At 34.9% G+C, this 24810-nt stretch overlaps 1 long non-coding RNA gene across 3 annotated transcripts; it reads right to left on the bottom strand.

Moving 5' to 3' along the window:
• Nucleotides 1-289: 289 nt before the first annotated feature.
• LOC143255013 (uncharacterized) lies at nt 290-23236 on the bottom strand. 3 transcript variants are annotated; one of them, XR_013030412.1, is made up of 4 exons: nt 18264-23236; nt 14616-14802; nt 14206-14304; nt 290-586 (listed from the first exon to the last, which is right to left on the bottom strand). It is a non-coding gene; the product is annotated as an uncharacterized LOC143255013 (long non-coding RNA). The 3 variants fall into 3 exon arrangements; XR_013030413.1 differs by lacking the exon at nt 290-586 and having other exon boundaries at nt 10567-14304; nt 18264-20210; nt 22448-23236; XR_013030411.1 differs by lacking the exon at nt 290-586 and having other exon boundaries at nt 10567-14304.
• Nucleotides 23237-24810: the final 1574 nt, after the last annotated feature.

The raw sequence follows: 24810 nt of genomic DNA, 5'->3' as shown, positions 1-24810 counted from the left end.
TCGTTTATCGACTCACATTTAAATACGACAAATAAAAGAGTCCACAGCAAAGAAACGAAAATCGAATAGACTATTCAGTAACATAAGGTAAAAGGTAGCACAGACTACACAATGGGCTAATTGTGCTCTGCCCACCACGGTTATTGAAACTTAGTTCCTACTGTTGTAAGTCCGCAGACTGTGGTAATAGAAATAATATCTAAAAGATACGAGAAGAAAGCTCACAAGTTCTCCCCCATGTTTCAGCAGTAAATTCATGATCTTACATCGCTAAAATCCGAGGTTTGAGTCTCCGTGGTAGACGGAGTGCGGATACTATTTGTGTAGCTTTGTGCTAAAAGCAAAAGAATATCCATACCTTTGGAATATCCGTGAATAATTTACTTTAAAAGAACAATATTTCTTAGTTACGAAATTTTATGGATTGAAAAACATTTACCCTTACCTTATATGTTCTAGAAAATTTGCTTGAAAAACATTGCATTCGCAGAATGTGAAATAGAAGAAATGGAGGACAGGTTTAATTCGCCAGTTGCTAGTAGATGGCGCGGCTGAGTTAAGCTTGTCAATTTCGGTATCCCAGGCACTGTACAATAGATTTAAACGTACGAACCTTTTATTATGATAAAATCACAGAAACACACACACACACACACATACATTTGTTTTTCTGCTTCACGACAAATAACGGTTTCACTTTCCAATTTTTATTAAAATTTACTTTCGCTGTTTAATCCATAAATGAATCTTTGAGGGCACGAGTGTTAAGTGTGTTAATAAGAACGCTATGTGCTCTTAAAATAATTTCACGAAATAGTTTATCTTTTTAAAACCAGTACAATATATATTAAGCGTACAACATTTATTTTCAAATAATGTAGTTCCAAAAATACGAACCAGGCGTCAGTGGGCAAACGTCGTATAAAATGTCCGAGTATAACGCGCTTGTCGACTTGAGTAATATGGTTAAAATTTTTATATGAATATAAAATAAATTCATTACAGTATCAGGATGAAATAATATTTTTCTACGAGATACGAGCACAAAAGCGCCAACTGGCACGTAACCTGTATTTAAAGTCTGAAACCGGCAACACTTAATAACGGTTAAACTATCTTCCGATTCTAATGAAAAGAAAGGTTTTATTAGAAAATTAATTTAATTTACATAATGCATTAAGGGAAGGAATGAGCAATAGAAATACTTTCACCTATCTTGAAATGAAATCAGTTTATGTGAAATTTAAATTATTTCTTTGTATTTTATCTATGGGTTTTTTTTTTTTCTCGTCGTGGAGAAACAATTTCTCTTCTGAAATGACAGACTTTATCTACGACTCTCGCTAACGTACTTAAAATGCACAAAACGTGAGTTTAATGCTCCGGAAAGCGTTTGCTAGAAAAGAAATCGTCCTTAGGCGTAACGGAGGAGAAAATAAAACCGAAGAGGCACAGACAGCCCTGATGTTTTACGCCATAAAACCCCAGACAACCAATCCGAACCTAACCCTAAGAATAACAATAAACCTCAAGTTCGTATATCGTGTACGTTAATTTTCTTAGATAATTCAATCACGTACACCTTAAATTGCCATTTGAAATATAAATGTTTAGATAAATCGATTTTATGTTTGCAAATTCGATATACGAGAAGTATTTGAAAGTTCAATGTACTGAGGTATTTATATGAAGGGTCGGTCCCCGCAGTATTAAGATGAGGTAAGGCTAAAAAATGAACGTTAGTACGTATCATGTTAAACCTACCACAACTGTAATAGTTTTAAATTATCAAACTAGAATCAAGAAACAAGTCATTAACTTTTGTCTCGAAAAGTAGTGTGTTTTTATAAGCGAAGATAGCCCTCGTGTAGCTTTGCGCGAAATTCAAAACAAACATACAGGGGATTCCAGCATCTTTGGGACTCCGATAAATTTGGATAAGCTTTCATATTCCTAAACCTGAGTTGATTTTTTTGATCCCAAATAAAATGTTAGATCATTAAAGGTGTTAGTTTCACCTTTGTCTAAGTTTTTTTTTCTGTTTTTCATCATAGCTTGTTCTCACTGCATCAAAATAGTTCCGAACTGCTACTTCAAATATAAAGAACTCTCTCTCGACAAACATCCGACAAGCTTGATTCACTTCAAAATTTGCCCCCAACTCATACATGTTGCTTCGTTCGCCTACATGATATTGCTACTTAACGCACCAGATGTTTACCGAGCAAGACGAACCAGTAGGCGATAAAATATATTGTGTTAGATTTTTCAAACAGCTATACAGGAATGTGTTATTGACACTGAGAGTGTTTAGTGTAACAGATTGAAGCTCTAGGACAAATGAAAAAGCAGAATAAACAATATGAATGAGTTTGTTACTTTTAAATCTTTATGGATAAATTCTCGGAGATTAAATTTGAAATCATTCGTGTATATATATATATATATATATATATATATATACAATATTTATGGATATAACATACAAAATTAGCACAGTTCTAGTTAATACGTAGTTTTTGGTTGAATTTCGTGCAAAGCTACACGAGGGTTACCTGTGCTAGCCGTCCCTAATTTGGGGGTGTAGGACTAGAGGGAAGGCAGCTAGTCATCACCACCCACCGCCAACTCTTGGGCTACCATTTCACCAACGAATAGTGGGATTGACCATCACTTTACAACGGCCCCACGGCTAAAAGGGCGAGCTTGTTTGGTGTGACGAGGATTCGAATCCGCGACCCTCAGATTACGAGTCAAGTGCCTTATCCACCCGGTCATGCCGGGCGCATGCGTAGAGATACTTGATTCAAAAAACAAACAGTTGTATCGTAAGTTTTCGGCCAAATGAGAGTGGAACGAGATATTTATTTACTTCACTTTAAATAATTTCGCGTCCTTAGATAGGTGTGAAATAAATAAAAATTCCATGTAAATATGAATAGAAAGCTAAAACAAACACTAACAGAAGAAAGGGAAAAAGGAAACATTGACAAAATTGAAAGTCTAAGTTTCACATTTAGAAAAACTTTGTCTTCAAGGAAGAGAAGTATGATTAGCAAACGTTTTCTACAACAATGCTAAATGGGTTTCAGTTTCTTTATACCAGTTCTTATTTAATATATTTAAAGACGTGTTTTTGTGAATTTTGAAGTTACCACGTTTTTTGCCAGTTGAAAATTTTAGTGCAATCGTGCTTAGGATTATGACGTCATTTGCAGTTACGTACTGAGCTAGACACATGAAATCAGATAAAAAAAAAAAGGTAAACTGCTTTGTGTCATTGTTAGGTGAAAATAGTACTAACAAAAAACACCTTAGATAATGTGTGAAATTAGCGCGAATAAGGAACACTTTGGGTAATATGTGAAATTAACACTAACAAGGAGTACTTTGGATAATGTGTGAAATTAGCACTAACAAGGAAAACTTTGGATAATGTGTGAAATTAACATTAAAAAGGAATATTTTGGATAATGTGTGAAATTATTAATAATAAATAAAATTTTGGTAGTGTGTGAAATTATCACTAACAAGGAATACTTTCGGTAACTATTCTTACTTAAAAACAAATACATAACCGTGCTAGCAGGATGTGCTCTTGTGATGTACGGTACACTGAGAGGTTAATGAAACTCAAGAAATCATTTATTTAGTTGAAATAGTAGGAATGGTATCTAATTACTATACTGATATGTATAAAGAGGAAACACTTCCATTTACAATGATGACATTAAGTGATATATTTGATTTTCTGATTTAGCTGTTAAACGGAAAGCGATAATTAACACGTGACTTAAAAATATTTCACTTAGTATAAGTGTTTGTCTTGAAAGTTTGTGTAAACGATGTCTGAAAAAGGAATTTCTCAAATGATTGATATGATTGGAAAACTAAATACAACTGTAGAATTAATATTTCACGAGTTATAAATATATATAGTGTTTCTGTTTGTGTCTTAAATATGTTAGTAATGATTGATTTTCTGTTTGTGTCTTAAATATGTCAGTAATGATTGAAAGAGGAAATCCCATCAGTATCCCAGTGGTCATCCCCACTGTCTGACCTATATTATACCATCACTGGAGCTATGTAATCTACGAATTTTACAAGACAAATAACTTCTTGACACATTCCGAATTACTCTAGTTAATTAAATCATATTTGACAGGTCTAAATACAAAATCCTAGGAGGAGTTAGGTGGCAAACAAACAGACTTTTCTCACATTATATTACGATAGTGTCGGAGTTGCATGTTACACATTCTTGAACCGCATGTCGTCTCCTAATCGACAACGATTTTAATTATTTCGATAAAAGTTACAAGACACGCATGAGTAAAACTACTACTACAGTCTTAATAAGAGACTGATAAGTTAAGGCTTATCATGTGTAGAGATAACGTCTCTGATAGATACAAGCTCTCGTTGGATATATACGTAACCATATACCCGAGTATGTATACATATAAATCAATGCTTCTAGTGGGCGTTGGGAGTCTAAATAATGTAGAAATGGCTTGGTTTATTTCTACTACAAGCCTGTTTTTATATGCGTATGGTGACTGTATACCACTAGCTGGCGAAAGGCAGTAGGAATTGAGCCTAACTATTTTCCATGGTTGCTAACTAGTTTAATAACTGCGTTTGTATCATGTCTGATAGATAGAATATTCCCAACGCTTTTGGAAGCTATGACAACAGAATTTTTTATGGCTTAACAGTAAAAATAAAGACTGGTAATGGACAATTTTTAAAATTCAATAACACTTTGTAACACAATTTTTACTTTTTCTTGTTCCTGTGCAGAAAGTGTTATTTCCCAATTGCTTATGCCTAAAGTAAATGGAAAAGATCTGGTATTCTCTTCAAACTTTGCTTTTGTGATCTGGGAGTGTATAACGAAAATATGATGGGAGACTATATTTGGGGGCTGATACGTGAAAGTGATTTACATTACAGTCCCAAATCTCGAAAAATTACTCACTTCTAAACATTTTTGTATAACTTTAGTACAAATACATGTAAATCTTGATTCATACGTCGTTTTATTCAGACCTTATGTAAATGAAAATGTGCAAGTTTGTCCGTTTTTACCTAGAAAATAGGTTAATTTCTAAATTTTATTATCCAGGTCACGAAAGCAAAGTTTGAAGGGAATAATGGTCATTTTCTGTACTTTTACAACATAAGCAATTAATAAATAACACATACTATCCAGGAACAAAATTTGTGTTACATAGTGTAATTACTGTGAACGTTCTGGCTATGGTTTGTATATGTATATTGTGTATTTGTATATGCATTGACTTCATTTCAGTAAAATAAATTAACCAGTTCTAAATTAAGCTACGAACTAAACGTATATTTTGCCTGGATGACCTTGAGCTTAGGGTCCACTATGGGTCATAGGTTCGAAACTCGTCATTGGACATACTCGCCCTTTCAGCCGCGTGACGATCTATTCAACTTTTCAACTAAAGTAGACTAATTGACGGTGCGCTGTATTGACTAATTACCTTCTCTCCAGGCTTACACTGCTAAATTAGGGACGCCCAACTCTGATAGCCTTCCAGTAGTTTTGCGCGAAAGTTAACGAAACAGATAAACAACTTATATTTATATCATGTGCATAAAATAATCTCTTGATAACTTGCGAACTAGAAGGCATTTAATATGGCTTTTATCTTTTGCCGTTTGGCTTCTTGGAAAGATAGAAATGGTTTGTCGTATTTGACTTGTTGATGCATTCTGTTGTTTGTATACTGGACGATACTTTGCTGCAAGGTAACCCACTAACTTTCTCTCCGTTGGATTCATAAATATATGTAATATAGTTTGGTATTCCACAACTAAGTTTTAAAACAAAGACAAAGATAGATGGCTGTTGGCAGTTGGACCTAATTCTTGGCTTACCTAGCTGTGTTTGAAGTGAATCGTCATTCTATGTCTTTAAGCACTTTTCTATCAACAGTAAAACTGTAATGTGATGAAACCTAAGCTGTCATCTAATGTCATTTTGAGAATGTTCAATACTTCTGTTAAGTTGCCCTGTAGAAATGTCAGATGTGTCAGGTATTATATAGGTTGGTGCCATCAACACAAAAGATAACTGAATTGGATTACATCACATTATTTGCTGACATTTCGGATAACACGAGAGAGTTGATTTTGAAGATGCTGTTACCATCTGGATTATTACATTCGTTTATCAGGTTTGTTTTCAAAAGCTGAAAATATTAGGAAGCTGGCTTCCAAGAAACGAAAATTAATATAATAGATCATACAGAAATGCGTTTCTTAAATATAATAGTATATTGAGAGTCCTAAGTAATTTCATATTTTCTGGGAATCAATGTCTTATATTACTTCTCATCAAAAATAGCAATTTTAAATATTTTCGATACTCAAACTTGCTTCTTAACAGAAATCGTGGCAGGTATAGCTAAACCTTATGAGTTTCTGACCCAACTATTTAACTCATACGATCTTAAGGTCCCGTTCAGATTAAATATTCCAGTTCTAAAAACAAAATAGATGTCAGGTCCCTCACTAACATATCAGTAGTGCTAGTTGTAAAAAACTTTTATAAAGATGTTAGAGCTTAATATGAAATCTCAATTGGCAGTGTGCTGTCATGCTCCATCCTGCCCGTTATGTGCCCGTATGTAATTATAAACGAGACGTATTTTGTTTCGGATATTCGCTAAATACACAAATTCTATCGGTTATAGTTATCCCTAATTTGGAGCTGAAAAATTAGAAGAAAGACGGTTAGTCAAAAGCACCCACTACCATCTTGAGCTACTCTAATTTGAATACCGAGTTTTTCTTCCTCACTTACACCGCATACATACGATTCAAAATTACGATTTTGTTATAGTGGAACGTGAAACACGAACTATCAGATTCACACTCCGGAACGCCGACTACATGCTGATCTGAAGCAGTAATTTGACTCTAAAAAAGGATGCCATATGGATAGGTAATAGGATTTTACACATATTGGTGTCTAGTAGAATAGACTTTGGATGGAGGATAGGAGCTGGAATATAATGATGACAAGTATGATAAAACGTTGATGGAGAATACGATATGACACATAGTGATGGCCAGTATGATAGAACTTGGATAGAGGATACGATATGACACATGGTGATGCCCAGTAGGATACAATTTGGTACATAATGGCACGAAGTTGGATATGTATCAATAACTTAATTAACCACATAAGTGTTTTCCATACATATTAGTTTCTAAGTTTACAATTTACACTGTTTGTATACGAATTATTTAAATAAATACATCAAAAAATATTAATTGGGAAAACTCGCAATGAAACTAACGATAATCAGTTCAGCTCATGGTTTTCGCTTGGACTATGGCGTGCAGAAACTGATACGTTTACACGTGTTTATTTAAATTCGTGGTCTTCTGTGATACATTGACTTCTTGCGAGTATTTGGTTTGGTTTGTTTTGAATTTCGCGCCAAGCTACGCGGGGGCTATCTGCGCTAGCCGTCCCTAATTTAGCAGTGGAAGACTAGAGGGAAGGCAGCTAGTCATAACCACCCACCGCCAACTCTTGGGCTACTCTTTTATAAACGAATAGTGGGATTGACTGTCATATTGTAATACTCCCACGGCTGAAAGGGCGTGCATGTTAGATGTGACATGGATCCGAACCCGCAATCCTTAGATTACGAGTCGAGTGCCTTAATCACCTGGCTGTGCCGGGACTTCTCACGAGTAAACTGGTAGGACCCGCAACAACAAAAGATTCGTCAACTATGATATTATAGAATACGGGTTTGTCTTTCCCCGACGATTATTGAGTCCGACGCAAGGAAGGAAACCAACTGTGCAATAATACATAAATCAACAATCAAACTTAGAACAAACAATTAAATACAGCCAAATGTTCTAAACACATGTGTGTGAAACATTAGAGTGAAAGAGAGAGTTTTCTCTCACAAGGTTAGTGTCAGCCCATATTGTATTTAAAAGATAAGCTAAAACTTAAAATTATACAAAATGAAACCACATCAAATTTGGAAAGCAAACCTAGGGATGATGCTAAAAGCAAAAGCTGAACAATTTCTAATAATAATGTTAAATATTTATAAGTCTCATTAAATATGGGAGAATGTGGCATCTAAGTACGAACAATATGAAACAAAGCCCAGAGTTCACGCATCACTCATCTGATTCCTGATCTCTCTAGCTTCAGCTTAATAGCAGCTACGCCCCAAAGCATTAACCTATTTGCCGACAGAAGAGAAAGCTATATATTTTGAAACATCATGAGTGCAGTTACAACTATATTTCTTGTATGAAAACACGTTTAATGACCAATCATAATTATCTTAATTCCGTACAAAACTAGAAGGAAGAGAACTGAAGTTTCTCAATGTTGTGAATTAAAACTAACGAGTCTTCAACTGAGTTAAAACTAATAAATTTTCAATTAATTAAAACTAATCAGTCTTCAACTAAGTTAAAAACGAATGAGGATTCAATTAAATTAAAACTAATGAGTCTTTAATACAATTAAATTAATTAGTCTTCAATTAAGTTACAACGTTAAAATCAGGAGTTCGATTCCTCTCGGTGGACTTAGCAGATATCCCGATGTGGCTTTGCTATAAGAAAGCAAACACACACACACACACACACAATTAAGTTAGAAACTAAAGATTAAGATTTTTTCAGATCCAAATAGAACTGTTCGATATGAGCCAAGCGTGGCGGACTGTGGTTCTGTTGGTCTATTATTCGTAAAACATAAATACAAAATCGTACTCTGGACTTTGGAGCCGTGGATGCATCATCAACGTAACCGTTAAATGTCATTATTCACCCAAATAGAATAGCCTAAGTGTTATTAGTAGGTGCTGTTGATTAGCTCTTTTCTCTCTATTATATCGGTTGAAAATTACAAACGGTTTGCACTAATGTCAGAAACCAAACTGTGTGACAATAAAGTTGTATTTTGTTTTCTTTCTGTACATAATGGACAGTAATAATGTGTACTGGGTATTTATGATGAATATGTAAAAAATATTTTACAAAGAATGATTTTAGTACCATGTTTTGGACACAGAAATATTCGATATAAGGATATCCATATTGATTGTTTGTTTGTTTTGGAGTTTAGCGCAAATCTACATGAGGGTTATCTGCGCTATCCGTCCCTAATTTTAGTAGTTAAGACTAGAGGGAGGACAGCTAGTAATCAACACCCATCGTCAACTCATGGGTTACTCTTTTACCAACAAATAGTGGGATTGACAGTTACATTATAACGCCCCACGGCCTGAAAGGGTGAGCATGTTTGGTGTGACAGGGATTTGAACCCGCGACCCTCGGATTATAACTCTTAGTGCCTTAACCGCCTGGCCATGCAGGGCCCTTTGTGAACTGTTTGTGGTTAAAAGTTTTAACTGTGTAGGTCTTTATTTACTATCCCAAGATAAGTTGTGATTTACATGGAAGAAATTTTTTTTTATAAACTATGTAAAAAAACTCATGAGACAGACGATTGTATTTTATGATTATATAATTAGATTGGTTTGAGAGTCTTCGTACAATTACATTTTGAACCTTAGTCACTGAGTTGATATTTAACAATTATGTAATGAGAAGCTACATGACAGGCCGCATATGGTCTGTCACCGCATGGAATTTAATCTCGAATTTTAGCGTTTATAAACTTACTGCTGACCCACCAGGCGGTAAAGTCTTAAAAGTAGCGAATTTCAACTGCTTGTTAAAGTTTAAAAAAAATCAAAATTGAACGTAAATGTAGTAGAACCTGCTATTATATATATTTACATGTCTGTAATAATTTTCAGAGTGGGCACTAGTGACAATGTGTTATTAAATATCTCAGTATGTAATCATATTAGCCACTGGATCTTTCATGTCATTGGTTAAAACAATGAATAAGAACAAAACACGAAACTGAAAGATGAACTAGCCTTTGTGGGTCAATTTGTTTTTCTTGTGACTCATTATTATCAAGGTTAGGTCCCTTAAGTTTGTTTTAAAAATAGAACTAATAGTTTCCACTCTGAATGTATTCTTAAGCTTAGACTAAAGGAACATACTTTTTTTACTACTCATTGAACTGAAGACTGGCTGTGTTTATGTGATATTTCACCATTTTATATATGCTACAGGGATTCGAACCCGCGATCCTTAGATTACGAATCGAGCGCCCTAACCACCTGGCCATGTCGGGCCATTCATGTTGATAATGTACGTATTCCGGGTACGAAAAGTCCAATAAAACAAAAATGATTTATTTTATTTTAAAAAAATTGGATTTTTGGATCAAAGGGTACACGACAATAGATAAGAAATACAATATATTAAAGATAAGACAAGTTAGAACCCTTAAGGTTTCCCTGTCACGTTTTGATATCGTTTACAGTGTCATTATTGTCGAACAAACACACTTTTGTGTTTACTTAGAAAGTTTTGTGAAATCTCTGTCATGAAGAACAGTTTTAATTATGAACTTCAAGAATATTCTGTAGGAGTCTTTGTTGTATCCTAAGCCTCGGAGCGTTATGGTTGTTCTAATGTCAGCTTCACATACAACATTATGTATTTTACCTCTGGTATTTAGAAAACGTGTGTTTACAGTTAAAAAAGTAAATAATGTATCAGGGAGAGTAACAGAATCTAGAAAGGAATCAACATGTTAAACTGTTATATTTTTTGTGTTAACCCTACTTGCAGCACATAATATTGGAAAACGAGAACAGGTGGTCAAGCAAAACTCGCAAATAACATACTCTATAAGAAATGTGACTGACCAATGTCAGATCAGAACTCGCTACTTACAGCAACTTCATTATCTTCCGGTTTAAAACTATCCACAATCTTGATTAAATACGGTTCCATACAAATAAAGAATGTATACAATATCCAGTGTCGCTTGAGCTTATGTGATTTATTTAATCCAGCATTACCCAATGTACAACATCATAAGGGTTCATTATCCTTAGTTAATCCAAAACGGCACAATATACAATACCAGTTGGGTCTGTTAGGGCTAGCCAATTCAGCATGACACAATATGCGGTATCGTTTGGGTTTATTAGTGTTAGTTATCGCTGCAGTACACAACGTACCATACCATTTGGGTTCATTATGACTTGTTATTTCAGCATTACATAACATATAACATAATTGGAGTTCATTAGGGTTAATTGACTAAGCATCACATAATATACAGCACAATATCGGTCCATTAGAATTAGTTCAGTATACAAACATAAACCGTATGTGGAGAAAACAAAATTTGTATAGAAACCAAAATCTATTTAATGTCCAATTTGATGGATCCAAAAAGCACATTATAGGTCTTCAATAACTCCGTGAGTCAGGTAGACTAAATCATATTGTAATGTAACTAATTTATCTACGTTCGGCCGGCAGAAACTGTACAAAACAATGGTGCTTGTAAGATTTACTGCCCAGATGCTAGATACATATGTATAGCTTCAGGTATCTCAGTTATGGAGTATTTATTTGATTTAAATTAAGTAATGATCATTTGTCTCCTAATCCTAACTGTAGCGTGGCAACGTTAGAAACAGAGACGTCAACCTATGGTGTCTCAATAATTTGTGTTTAACGACCATTAGGAAAACGTTTCTTCTGAAGACATTCGACCCATTTTACAACGCTTTTAATCTGACTTTACTTACATCGCTACACTTTGTGTGAAGGGATACGAAAAGATGGATATCTTTCTGCGAAATAGTAAACAGCATCAAACCTTTTTGGTTATTTGTTGTATGGTTTTGTTTTGTTTTAATTTCGCGCAAAGCTATACGAGGGCTATCTGCGCTGGCGGTCCCAAATTTAGTGGTGTAAGACTAGAGGATAGAGGGATGGCAGCTAATTTTCACCACCCACCGTCAACTCTTGGGCTATTCTCTCACCAATGAATAGTGGGATTGACCATCACATAATAACGCTCCCATGGCTGAAAAGACGAGCATTTGGTGTGACGGGATTCAAACTCACGACCCTCCGGTTACGACTCGAGTGCCATAACCACCTGGCCATGCCAGGTAAACACTTCTGATGCAACCACAAAGATAGTGTGGCATGCAATATTTATTTTAGTGTCAAAATTATATCTCATTACTAAACCATGGCCAAGTATTACATCCGAACCATTAATCCTATAATGCATCCATACCTCCTGTACATAAATATAATTGCATTGAGCATACAGACTCACAACGGTAAAAACTGGGGTTCGATTTTCCGCGGTGAACACAGCACATAGCCAGGTGGCTTTACTCTAAAACAAACAAATAATTTACCGAGTTTTCTGAGAGCTTAGCAGAAATCTTTACGGCTTATAACGCTAAAATTGGTGGTTTAATTCCTTGTATTGGACACAGTGTGGGTATGCTGTTACATAGCTTTACATTTAAACAACCAAAAATGTTTTTCCCGAAAATCTCCTGGGCTGAAATTACTTGTTTTATATTTAACTAAGGAAAGAAATGTTTTTTTAACCAATATTAGACAGTATTTTGTCATTCGAATGTCTTATATTTTAAGGTAACTTAACTTCTCTACATTATTCTATTGAGAGAGATGTTAGTGTTTAAGTAGTGCAGCCATTGTTTTAATCACCATTGCTTGTGTACAGTGGACAAAATTTATTTGTGTTGTTTTTCAATTTCGCGCAAAGCTACACGAGGGCCATCTGCGCTAGCCATCCCTAATTTAGCAGTGTAAGACTAGAGGGAAGGCAATTAGTCATCACCACCCACCGCCTACTCTTGGGCTTCTCTTTTATCAACAAAAGTGAGATTGAGTGCCACATTATAATGCCCTCATGGCTGAAAGAGAGAGCATGTTTGATGCGACAGGGATTCGAATCAAAATTTATTATTAGTATTCTCTTTTCATTATATTAATCTACGATTATTCTTCATAACATTCTAGGCCAATATAACCTAGTTGTTAAGGTATAAGGCATCGTGCCGAAAGGTCCTAGGTTGGAATCCCGAAAATTACTACTGAATGCGTTCCATATTTTAAGCTACGAGAGCTTTGTAAAAGTGACAGTTAATTTCATATTTGGTCAATAGTAACCGCGTAGGCGGTGGATGTTGCTAACCGCTATCCATTCTTTTTCAGCGTTTCAAACTTAGGGATGGCTACACTTGAACAATGGGATCTGTATCTTAGACGTTTATCCCATGTGTTGCATAAGATATCATTCAGGCTGGAAATATCACGCCCACGTTATATTGGTAGGCTTGGCGTTTTATGGAGCAAAGCAACTAGGCTATCTGCGCCCATTGTATTGGTAGCGTAAGTTAACTTTAATGTTATGTTTAAGGTATTATATAGAAATGTTTGGAGAATGTGCTTGAAAGAACAACAGCAGAAAAAAAAATTATAGATACTTCTAAAACACAGAAGAAATAAATGATAACGACCTCTATGTATATACACACAATTACTCTTGAAAGGAGTACAACATGGCTGGTGTTGTATTACCTTTTAACATATTCTATAAGAAACATGTTTAATAAAATACATCTCTTCTTTTATGTCTTGGACATACTTCAAAAATATTTCAATAAAGTTTTGATAAAATAAATAGATTTAAAACCATTCTTATTGAAAAAACAACAACAACATATTTCTAAAGTCTCGTATGCACGCTTTTCACAAACGGGAGCTGTCACGTGTTGACATAATCAAAGAGGTTTCTTTTGTACGTTCGATTGAAAGACGTCTTGGAAATCAATAGGTTTGTCAGTCAGTCCAATGGGAATGAAACCTTTTGGTAGATCGTACTCTACGCGCCGTTGCCGTCAATGTTTTTAGATACCTCACTTTCCAACGGAGTTAATACAAGTTTATATGGGTGTACAAAAACAAAGTTAAAATACTTGTCAATTCCTATAGAAAACAAGTACTGTTATTGAACCTGATAGTACAATGAATCAATTGTTGCCAAAATTCTTTCATGAGTGTAGGGTAAAGGTAAAAGAAGGGCTACAAAACATGCAAAATTAAATGAATAATAGCAAATGTACTTTTATGGCAAAACAATACTTACACATATATGAAAGAGAATATGGTGGCACCCATTAAAACACAGACATTGTTGTAACGGGTAATAAGATATATGAATATAAAATTAATTTATATTTTAACCTTTAGCTTCTTAAAGGCCATCCAGTTGGACCGTGGTGTGTCTACGGTCATTACACCACCAGAAACCGGGTTTTGCTACCCTTGTAGCTTTGCTTTTAACTAGAAAACAAACAAACAAATATATTTTTACAAATATTATAAAAATTCTGAATACCTTATACACTTATTCATTCTCGTAAGAAGCATTTTTGGAGTGGTTAGGCCACTGTCAAGTTGGCATTTCTAAGAGGATCTGGGGTCATATCTCCCAGAACGTTTTTAAAATTGAATGGTATGATATCGAATCTTGAGATATGTTAAGTACAAATATTATATACACACGATACAATGCACAGAATTAAAAGAAGCAACTTTTAATACATAAGTTATATCCATGAAAACTGGTCAGCCCGTAGCCTGACAAGCCTTACCGTTTCTTAAGTCCTTGTTCTTATGTTTTATTATATCTTCCTGTTTTAACCGCGGCTAAGCGGTTAATAGAATAGCTCTGAGTTTGTTTTTCTTCAAATACAAACTTTTAGCTCATAACACCATCTCTTGACAGATTTGATATCTAATTACACACGCGGCTATTGAGGATTCCCTCTTGTTTTCTTTCTGTTAGTTTACAAAACTGTTATTAGCCGCAACAGATTAATTGAATGAGCACTTTTACTGACTCTACAATCTATTTCTTGCTTTAAAAGTTTGTTAACCGTCCTAGTAAAGGCTGCTGGTTAAAGTGTTCGACTAGCAATCTGCATTTCCCAGTTTCGAATAAAGTCAACGAATATTTAGGGCGTTATAATGTGATAGCAATTCCCAACTTTTGTTGGTAAAGGGTGTCTCAAGAGGTGGCAATTGGTAATGTTGACTCGCTGCCTTCCCTCTAGTCTATCATTTCTAAATTAGGTACGGCTAGCTAGCCATTTAGTAGCTTTGCTCGAAGTTCAACAAATAATTATCTGTTGATATACGCATTCCCGTCACACCACACATGCTCGCCCTTTCAGCCGTGGGGGGCGTTACAATGTCACTGTCAATCGCACTATTCGTTGGTAAAATAGTAGCTTAAGGGTTGGCGGTGGATGGTGATAACTAGATAGTTTCCCTCTTGTCTTACACTGCAAAATTAGGGACGGCTAGCGCAGATAGCTCTCGTGTAGCTTCGCGCGAAATTCAAAACAAATCAAACCAAGTCCAACCAGCCTGAAAATTTACCTTCGACATTTCAACTTAATAAAACCTTTTTTCACGATTGCTCCTACTCGTCATGGAGTACGTATGATCTCATTTATAAGGAAAGACTAAAACAATAAATTGGGTAGGAAACAACCAAAACAACACATGTTATATGCATGTAGATGATATCTCTGATGTAATCCAAATATTACTGAGATGAGAAGGGAACGAACAAATTTAAAATGAACTCGTGTAGCAGTAACAGTTTGATCTTATGCAGTCAACTCTGCTTCATAAGTATATATTTTTCTTGTGTTATGCCTCTTTCTATGATAATGATCCATTAAAACCGTGCCGGACAAATAACGGATAATGTATTGTATAGCTTGTGAAGAATCAACCAATCAACTGAGAGGTCTTTACGTGGTTATTGTCTCGTGAGTCAATGAGGGAGATTTCTTTACATATCTAGTAATTATTAGCTGTTACACACATACATCTATCTCCAAATTAGTTCCTTAGATTTAAAATATATTTGTTTTTTTAGAGAAGACACTGGACTTTTATGCATACCTGTCGTATTAGTGATTTTTGTTAACAAAAACGAAATGCGTTCAAATGATTTGGGAAATTCCGAGAGCACCAGTAGAAAGCAGCAAAACAGGAGAAATATTGCGTATTTAAGTACGTTTAAAACACAAAAAGAAACAATGTATTGAAGCCACTGATTTATCAAGTTAAGCTTTGAACTACCATGAGGTTAAATACGTTATATACAAACGATTTTGGTGCCTCACTAAGTCGTTATAGTCCATGTCGCAATATTTCACAAGCTATCTGACGAACGTTCTTTTTCAATGATTTTCGTTGTTAAAGGTTCTTATGTAAGGCTTGTCTTGTCAAAACACACACATCCTTTCCCTGCTGCTTTCTATAAGGCATCTAATGTTCGAAAACAATGGTTTCTCAGCACTCGTTTCGACTGTGTGGTCACACAGAAACTCACAGATGTTGCATCCGGCGACTTAACGGATACGTCTTTTGACGGAATAGCATGAATACTCAACACATTTTCCAGCTGCTCGAGATATTCGACGGTTGAATTAATATACTGTGTAGGCAACTTGTTTCACTTTTCTAGATGAAGATGTTGTTGTTTTTATTATGGACATATACTGTTGTCTGGGTTACGTAGGCGACCTCTGTCACTAATCTTTGTGTTCATGGATTTGCATCTATTACTATACGTGACACTTTGCTTACCGCGACTGAGGTACAACATTTTTTGAGATTTCGTTCTGAGTAGTCCTAGTACCCCAACTCAATCCATCCACTATTATCTCACTTTCCAGTAATTCCACCCCCTTACACTGCGACTGGAACAAATGTTTCTCATTGTTTACGCTGTTTATGCCTTCCTCTGCAAAGTCAAAGTTCATCGTATTGAATATTATCACTAGATGGATAGTTAAGCCTCTTGTCTCATTTCCTCTTCATTACCACATATCTGAACACCACTTGACGTAGTTTTACTATCTTTTAAGCTTTCTGAGGTAAGCGTATTTACATAGTAATTAGGAGTACTACTCGCCACTCTTGCTATGCGACATGGTTGACACGCAGTTGTTATACATAGCGCTCAGGCAGCGTTTTACTTACTGAAGGGCTGAGTGAAAAACATTGAGGGAAACCATATATCAGCATTAGGTGGGATGTCAATAACCACTTTAAAACTAGTTTTATTCCCATATGTCACACACGGGTGTGGGAGCACTGAGAAATATGCTTCCCAACCACAGTGAAAGGGTTAAGGCACATTTCTAGCTTGATAATTCTAAATCTGCGATATAAACATATCTTTATGATTGAAAGAAGGTTCTAGGTACTAAAAGGCTGTTGCATACTCTTCTTAAAAGAAATCAATTTGCGATTGCATCGCGCTACTTACGAAATGTCAAACAATGACTACATATAATTCTGGTACATTCCGTTTCACCGCGACTTTATATCGAACATGTTTTTCCCATAACTTGTTGATTTGTATCATTTGTATCTTAAAATGTTCAATTCTATAGTTACTATTCATAGCATTGTACGGTTATTGCATTATCCATTTTATCTGTTTATTCTCAGTATTGATGTTGTGAAACAACAAATCAGTGGTTCTAAAAGTGTGGTCTAAGGACACTGGTGGTTCGCGAGTTTTCTCAATTTGGTTCAAAATGCAAACCACTGAAGAGCAATTTCATGGTCGAGGACAAGAGAACAGAGCAAGTGGGGTCGGTCTTTTGCCTCGCTTGACGTTTTTAGGAATTTTGGAAATTGTGAGTAGAGAATAATTTCTAAAATTGCAAATTAAGCTTTGATTAGATTTAGAAATGATTCCCAACTAGTATTCAAAGCTTAATTTGTCCTCAGAAATTACTTTATTATCCTTGTTTGTAAACAAAACGAATCATCGACCTTTTGGATGACATAATATTTTACACGTTACTAAATAATGTATCTCTTAATAATAGCCTTGACCACTGACATAAGTGTGATCTCAAAAGTAATATACAGTTATTATCTTTTAACTAAACATTACAATAAGGAAGTGAGGACGGTTGTTTGTTTTTGGTACATGTCTTTCTGATTTGCGTGTTCAAATGTATTCAACCCTCTGTAGTCATTCAGTAGCTCTGCCTTGTAGTGACTTATGTGTATTATTCATTCAAAAAGCTTATTATGAATTTTTAGCATATTTAATATAAATTTAATATATAAATATTTACTCCATTATGAACTACGCGTAAAAATCATTCAAAATATATGTCACGTTTTATGAGTCTCATTCATTCAATATTATAAACATTAATAAAAGCGTACCTCTTTTTTGTTAAAAGATATCATCCTACCTGGAATAGAATAGTGCTTATAAAAAACAGGGAAATTTCTTTAGATGTCGTACGTTAACGCTGTCACCTTTCACTTTTAGCTTTACACAGCATTCAGTAAAGTTGTCTTGTCATCTAAAATGTATCTTGACTTGAAGTCACAATACTTCGTGTCACATTTTTCTCTCTTTAGTCTCCTCACAATGACGAACATCTCTGTTGAACTTAGTAAACAGAAAAAGGGTTAGAAGTTTGTAAAGTAAACGTTTTATTTTGTCACATTTCTTGCTGCGAATGAAAAGCAAACGACGAAACTTTGTTTTCATTTTAACTTTGCTTTTGGACATTGTTTACAGAAAATAAAAGCTTCATGTTGCGAAAAATAGAGACCTCATCTATCAACATGTGATGTATTTTTTTTAAGAGATGAGAATAAGATTGTCCATCTTTATCACTTTAAAATAAAACTCAACGCCCTTCGCTGCTGGAGGCAACTGAGGCTCAAAACCGATATCTTTTGTTATGACTATTTTGTAAATCTATAAGACGACGTAAATTTTTTTTTCTCTTTTACTTCTTTTAGATTAAAATTGTCCAACTTATTTCTCTCTAATATGCATAAAGCAGTTTTTTACGACTCTCACATATTTTCAATGAATAATCTATACGCTAAGCTATTATTTCATGCATCAGGAAGTCGCTTTTCTTAGATTCATTTAACATCCGTTGCCTTGAGAAGTGATGACTTGAAAGAATAAAAACAATTTGAGTAGAATGTCGTTTTAGAATACAACAACAAACCAACTACAAAAATATGTGATTAATATACACTCGAGCCAAGGAGTATTTTAACACTAAGCAGGACTTTCCACTCTCGAATCATACATCATGATACAACCATTGAAGAAGGAACTAATGGAGCAGTAATTATCAAAGTTCCGAAAGCTCGCTTCTGCCAGAGTATTTTCTGACATTACACAGATAGAAATTCTTCAAAGATGTGACATCTATAGTCACTTGTTTTTTTTATTACGATTTCTCTTCCGCACTATAAGCAGTTTGACGACACGTATTTTACACCTAACGTTATAAACTCTGTAGACGTTGATCTCAGACTTCAGAAACTGAAGAGAGCGCTTGATTTAAAATAAGACAAATAACGAATAAAACAAGTTAGGTTAGCGAGTACGTTGTATTTTGTTTGTTAAGCAAAAAGATTCACAACAGACTGTCTGTGCTCTGTCCACCGATGTATCGAAACTAAATTTTGTTAGCGTTATAAGCCCTGGACTTACTGCTGAATCCCTTGAGAGACTATTACAGAGATTCGAGATACTATTAAGTACCTTTCAAGTAAACGAATATGGGGGACTATTTAGAGTACGTACCAAGTTTCGTGATACTATTAAGTACGTTTTATATAAACAAATATGAAGTAACCTCTTGCGGCTTGAATTTTTACGTGCTTTCATTTGATTAGCTTGATATTTATTGTTTCACGTACATTGTCTCCAGCACGTGCTTCGTCTGAGGAGCTTTCGCAATTGCGTAGAAAATAAATGGAAACCCTAACATTTTGGAGTATTTTATTGTCTTACTATCACGTCGCATTCAATCATTAAGCTTCTTGTGACACAAACAAGTTTCTTAACATGGCTACAGACCACACAATCGAAAATAATGACAACTTTTACGTTTAATTCGCTGTTTTAGGCCAGGCATGGTTAGATGGTTAAACCGCTCAACTCGTAATGCGAGGGTCACGGGGTCGAATCCCCGTAACACAAAACTTGCTCACCCTTTCAGCCGTAGGAGAGTTATAATGTGACGGTCAGTCACACTATTCGTTGGTAAAAAAGTAGCCCAGGAGTTGGCGGTGGGAGGTGATGACTAGCTAGCTGCCTTCTCTCTAGTTTTAAACTGCTAAATTAGGGCTGACTGGCGCAAATATCTCTCGTGCAGCTTTGCCTGAAATTCAAAACAAACAAACAAAACGTTGTTTCAATAATATTCCCTTTTGGCATTCAGTAAGCACAAAGATCTTTGATGTTTAACGTAAGTTAAAAATTTCTTCCAAGATTTTACAAGATAAAACATTTAAAAAATTAAAATTTGAGATAATGAAAAATAAAATTAAACCGTAATTTTTTTCACATAAGGGATATAGGAATATCAAATTATATCAAAGAGAAACCTTCGAAACTAGGCAAGTACAAACTTAATAAAACGATATAAAACAGCATATTAAAGTATGAATACGTTAATATCTACATATACAACGCAGAGTTTTCCGTCTGTATGTACGTCTGATGCTAATTCTTTGGGAGGATCCTCCGATCTATAAAATCCAGGGCTCATTTCTTTGCAGCGAAAATAGTGCAAATTGCCGAATCGTGTATCTTTACGCTAAAATAACAAAATCTGATGTTGTGTGCAAACAACTGAGCTAATTATGTTTACAATTGATAGAGAAACTCAAGACATCTCTCCAAAGTTCAAGTGTAAAGGGAATTAAACAAATAGTTTGCAGACATTTCAAATTCAACGCTTTAATGCTGGTCTGAGCAAGGAAGTGAAACCGACGCCAAACTGAAGTTGTACCGCTTAAATCTGTTTGTAACCTGGGCACCTTCCCATCGGATAAACGGTTCGGGGCTACAGCTCAAAATAACGGAAGGGAACGGCCCATGCCTCCATTCATGTAATTACTATTTAATGAAGCCCAACACTGTGTTTTACTTTTGCTAACACCTATTTATACAAGTCAGAGTTGTCCACTTGTCGGGTGTCACAAATTTGACTAAATTTGGTGACCATTCCTGAAAGTAAGATGGAGAAGATCGAGGACCATCTGTTTGAGTTTGGCACGAAGCAAAACTTACGATTAACGTCTCGCGTAGCACGGATGCATTTGGCAATAACCCTAAATCAACTGACTGCCATGACGAATGATACGCACGCACTCTGTCCCGCCATCCTCGCGAAGTGTGTGTGTTTTCTTATAGCAAAGCCACATCGGGCTATCTGCTGAGCCCATCGAGGGGAATCGAACTCCTGATTTTAGCATTGTAAATCCATAGACATACTGCTGTATTAGCGGGGGCCATCCTCGCGAAACCAACGTAATAAATGCAATATAAGGCGGCGGTACATTTGTTAGCATGTAAATATATAAAAGAAATGAACAAAACGAAACATGTGAGAAATTAAATCTGTCATAAGATATACAGAAATATTAAGTGGACAATTGTATAATTTATATTAAATCTATATTTCTCAGAATATATAACAAATGCGCACTAAAAACGGCCCGGCATGGCCAAGCGTGTTAAGGCGTGCGACTCGTAATCTGAGGGTCGCGGGTTCGCATCCCCGTCGCACCAAAATGCTCGCCCTCCCAGCCGTGGGGGCGTTATAATGTGACGGTCAATCCCACTATTCGTTGGTAAAAGAGTAGCCCAAGAGTTGGCGGTGGGTGGTGATGACTAGCTGTCTTCCCTCTAGTCTTACACTGCTAAATTAGGGACGGCTAGCACAGATAACCCTCGAGTAGCTTTGTGCGAAATTCAAAAACAAACAAGCGCACAAAACTAACAAATATTAAAGTTATCAAAACCATGTCAATAGCTGGTTTCTGAAGTAAAGTGTGTGTTTAGGGGGGTCTAAAGCTTGTTCAAAGCAGGCGTAAACTAGAGGGATTTAGGAACAAATTTCCTCGGACATTTATTTATCTCTTTCTTTACAGTTAGAGTATCAGTTTTTGATGTCATGAGGGGAATGTATAGTGAAATTAAGGGGCTAAAATATGTAAAGTTAATGTGAAAATAAGAAATAAATATTTAAGTATCAAAAATTGTTATATCTGTTTTTAAACTTGATTTTTAAACATCGTTTTTTGACTCATCTGTTTTTAAATTTGATTTTTAAACATCGTTTTTGACTCATCTGTTTTTAAACGTGATTTTTAAACATCGTTTTTTGACTCATCTGTTTTTAACTTTGATTTTTAAACATCGTTTTTGACTCATCTGTTTTTAAATTTGATTTTTAATATTGTCTTTTGACGCATCAGTTTTTTTATTTTTTAACCATGATTTTTATACAATTTTTGACTTACCTGCTTTGTTTTTTTAGAAATTATTATTCTGAACTTAAGAAGATAAATTCAAATGGCCAAAAATTTAAACTTATCGTGGTTATCGTACATCTTCACAATAGGCTATCTGCGCTATGTCCACCATAGAGGATCGAATGCCGGATTTTAGTGTTGTAAGTCAGTACATTTTCTATTGATCTACTGGTGTGGGTGTGTGGAAGTGAAGCGGGTGTTGATGATGTGGACCCTGGCGCCCAATTTTTCGACTCTTTTGGTAGCTGTATGGGAAAAAGAACATCATATCTGTAACATTCACGAAAAAGGCCTTAGAAGAATTAAACCTTCTGAAGCCAGTCAGCCATACAATGAGTTTCATAAAGAATTTACAATAAAACTCAGATTATTGTCTTTAGTTCTATACATTTAGTGTGATTACATGTTCTTGTGCTACTCGCACTAATGAAGCAGCAAGGGCGAACGAAATAATAGCTGAAAGTAAAGAGGTTTTGTCGTTTTAATCATCGGGAGACTAAAGGCCTTTAACTCTATCTTTATTACATTATATTTTGTAAAGATAATATAAATCATTGTTGTTGAAAATGTTAAAAATCCATTGAAGTCTCAGTATTCCAATGCTACACTAATAGTGGCACTCTCTTGTAATTGTTCTAATTAAACAATATTGTTGCTTACAAATGTTAAAAATCTAGTGAAGTTTCAGCATTTCAGAACTACATTAATAGTGACACTCACTCGTAATTGTACAGTATAACAATATTATTTACCGTTTGTGTTCGTGTACTTAAAACAAAACAACTAAAAACATATTTAACATCTGGAGTTTTCAAAACAGAAAGAAAGACAGATTGATTCATGATTATTTTTAGACATCTTTCGTTTCATGACTGGTGCTTAATTTCAAACAGTCCTTGTTAAACATAAGTCTTTGTTTCATATTTTATCACAGCGACAAATAAATAAAAAAGGGAAAAATGAATATTCGAGTTCATCTTGTTTTTTATTCAGAAGTCATTTTGTGCGGTCGTTAAACGATAATTCAAAAAACGAAAAAAACAACAACACCGAAAATAAGGGAAAGAGAATGAAACGCCAAACATGTTTTGTTTTATCTCCTACCAAACATGTTTTGTTTTATCTCCTACCAAACATGTTTTGTTTTATCTCCTACCAAACATGTTTTGTTTTATCTCCTACCAAACATGTTTTGTTTTATTTCCTACCAAACATGTTTTGTTTTATCTCCTACCAAACATGTTTTGTTTTATCTCCTACCAAACATGTTTTGTTTTATCTCCTACCAAACATGTTTTGTTTTATCTCCTACCAAACATGTTTTGTTTTATCTCCTACCAAACATGTTTTGTTTTATCTCCTACCAAACATGTTTTGTTTTATCTCCTACCAAACATGTTTTGTTTTATCTCCTACCAAACATGTTTTGTTTTATCTCCTACCAAACATGTTTTGTTTTATCTCCTACCAAACATGTTTTGTTTTATCTCCTACCAAACATGTTTTGTTTTATCTCCTACCAAACATGTTTTGTTTTATCTCCTACCAAACATGTTTTGTTTTATCTCCTACCAAACATGTTTTGTTTTATCTCCTACCAAACATGTTTTGTTTTATTTCCTACCAAACATGTTTTGTTTTATCTCCTACCAAACATGTTTTGTTTTATCTCCTACCAAACATGTTTTGTTTTATCTCCTACCAAACAGGTTTTGTTTTATCTCCTACAATGTTTTTACAGTATTTATGTTAAAAGAAATGAAATAAACAATAAGTAAATACATAAATAAAATGTGGAATATATTTCTAAGTTTCTGTCAAAAGTCATAAATATTTCTCTTAGCTCTACATTAAACCAGATGCCACAAGGCAATTTTCGTAAGTAGCTATTACGCGATGATAGTTTCTGTATTTCAACTAATGAATCTATGTCTACAATTATGACATATGCACTATCAGTCTCATGATCTGCATGCTTTATAGTTTCGTGATTCAAGAATAACAAAGTCACTTATCGCAGAGAAGTATATTTAGGGTTTAAACCGACGAAAACGTAATGATACTTAATGTGCGCTCACTGTTCTCTTACACTGTAATACCATTTATCAACCATCCATTTTACGAGTGCGAACAAAGCCAGGAACATGTGTACTTTGTCATTAATATATAAAGAGGAGGAATTTATCAAAGCAATTTTTTTTTCATATCGCTTACAACTGTAAGAAATGTTTCTAGTTTTGTTAAGCTCGACAGGGCATTGCATCGTCGTGTATGATCAGGGCTTTCAAACTGGGGCACTGCAGAAAAACTGTTAGAGGTTGTCATGAATACGGATAATATATACTGCTGTTAAAGTATTCAGTATACATAGATATGTTGAGCGACTAAAGGCTTCAGCCATGATGAGGAATATGTCAAGAGTAGAGATGTATTTGTGAT

The sequence above is a fragment of the Tachypleus tridentatus genome, chromosome 7, assembly GCF_004210375.1.
Source record: "Tachypleus tridentatus isolate NWPU-2018 chromosome 7, ASM421037v1, whole genome shotgun sequence".
NCBI classification, from domain to species: Eukaryota; Metazoa; Arthropoda; class Merostomata; order Xiphosura; family Limulidae; genus Tachypleus; species Tachypleus tridentatus.
This window is presented reverse-complemented; position numbering and strand designations above follow the sequence as displayed.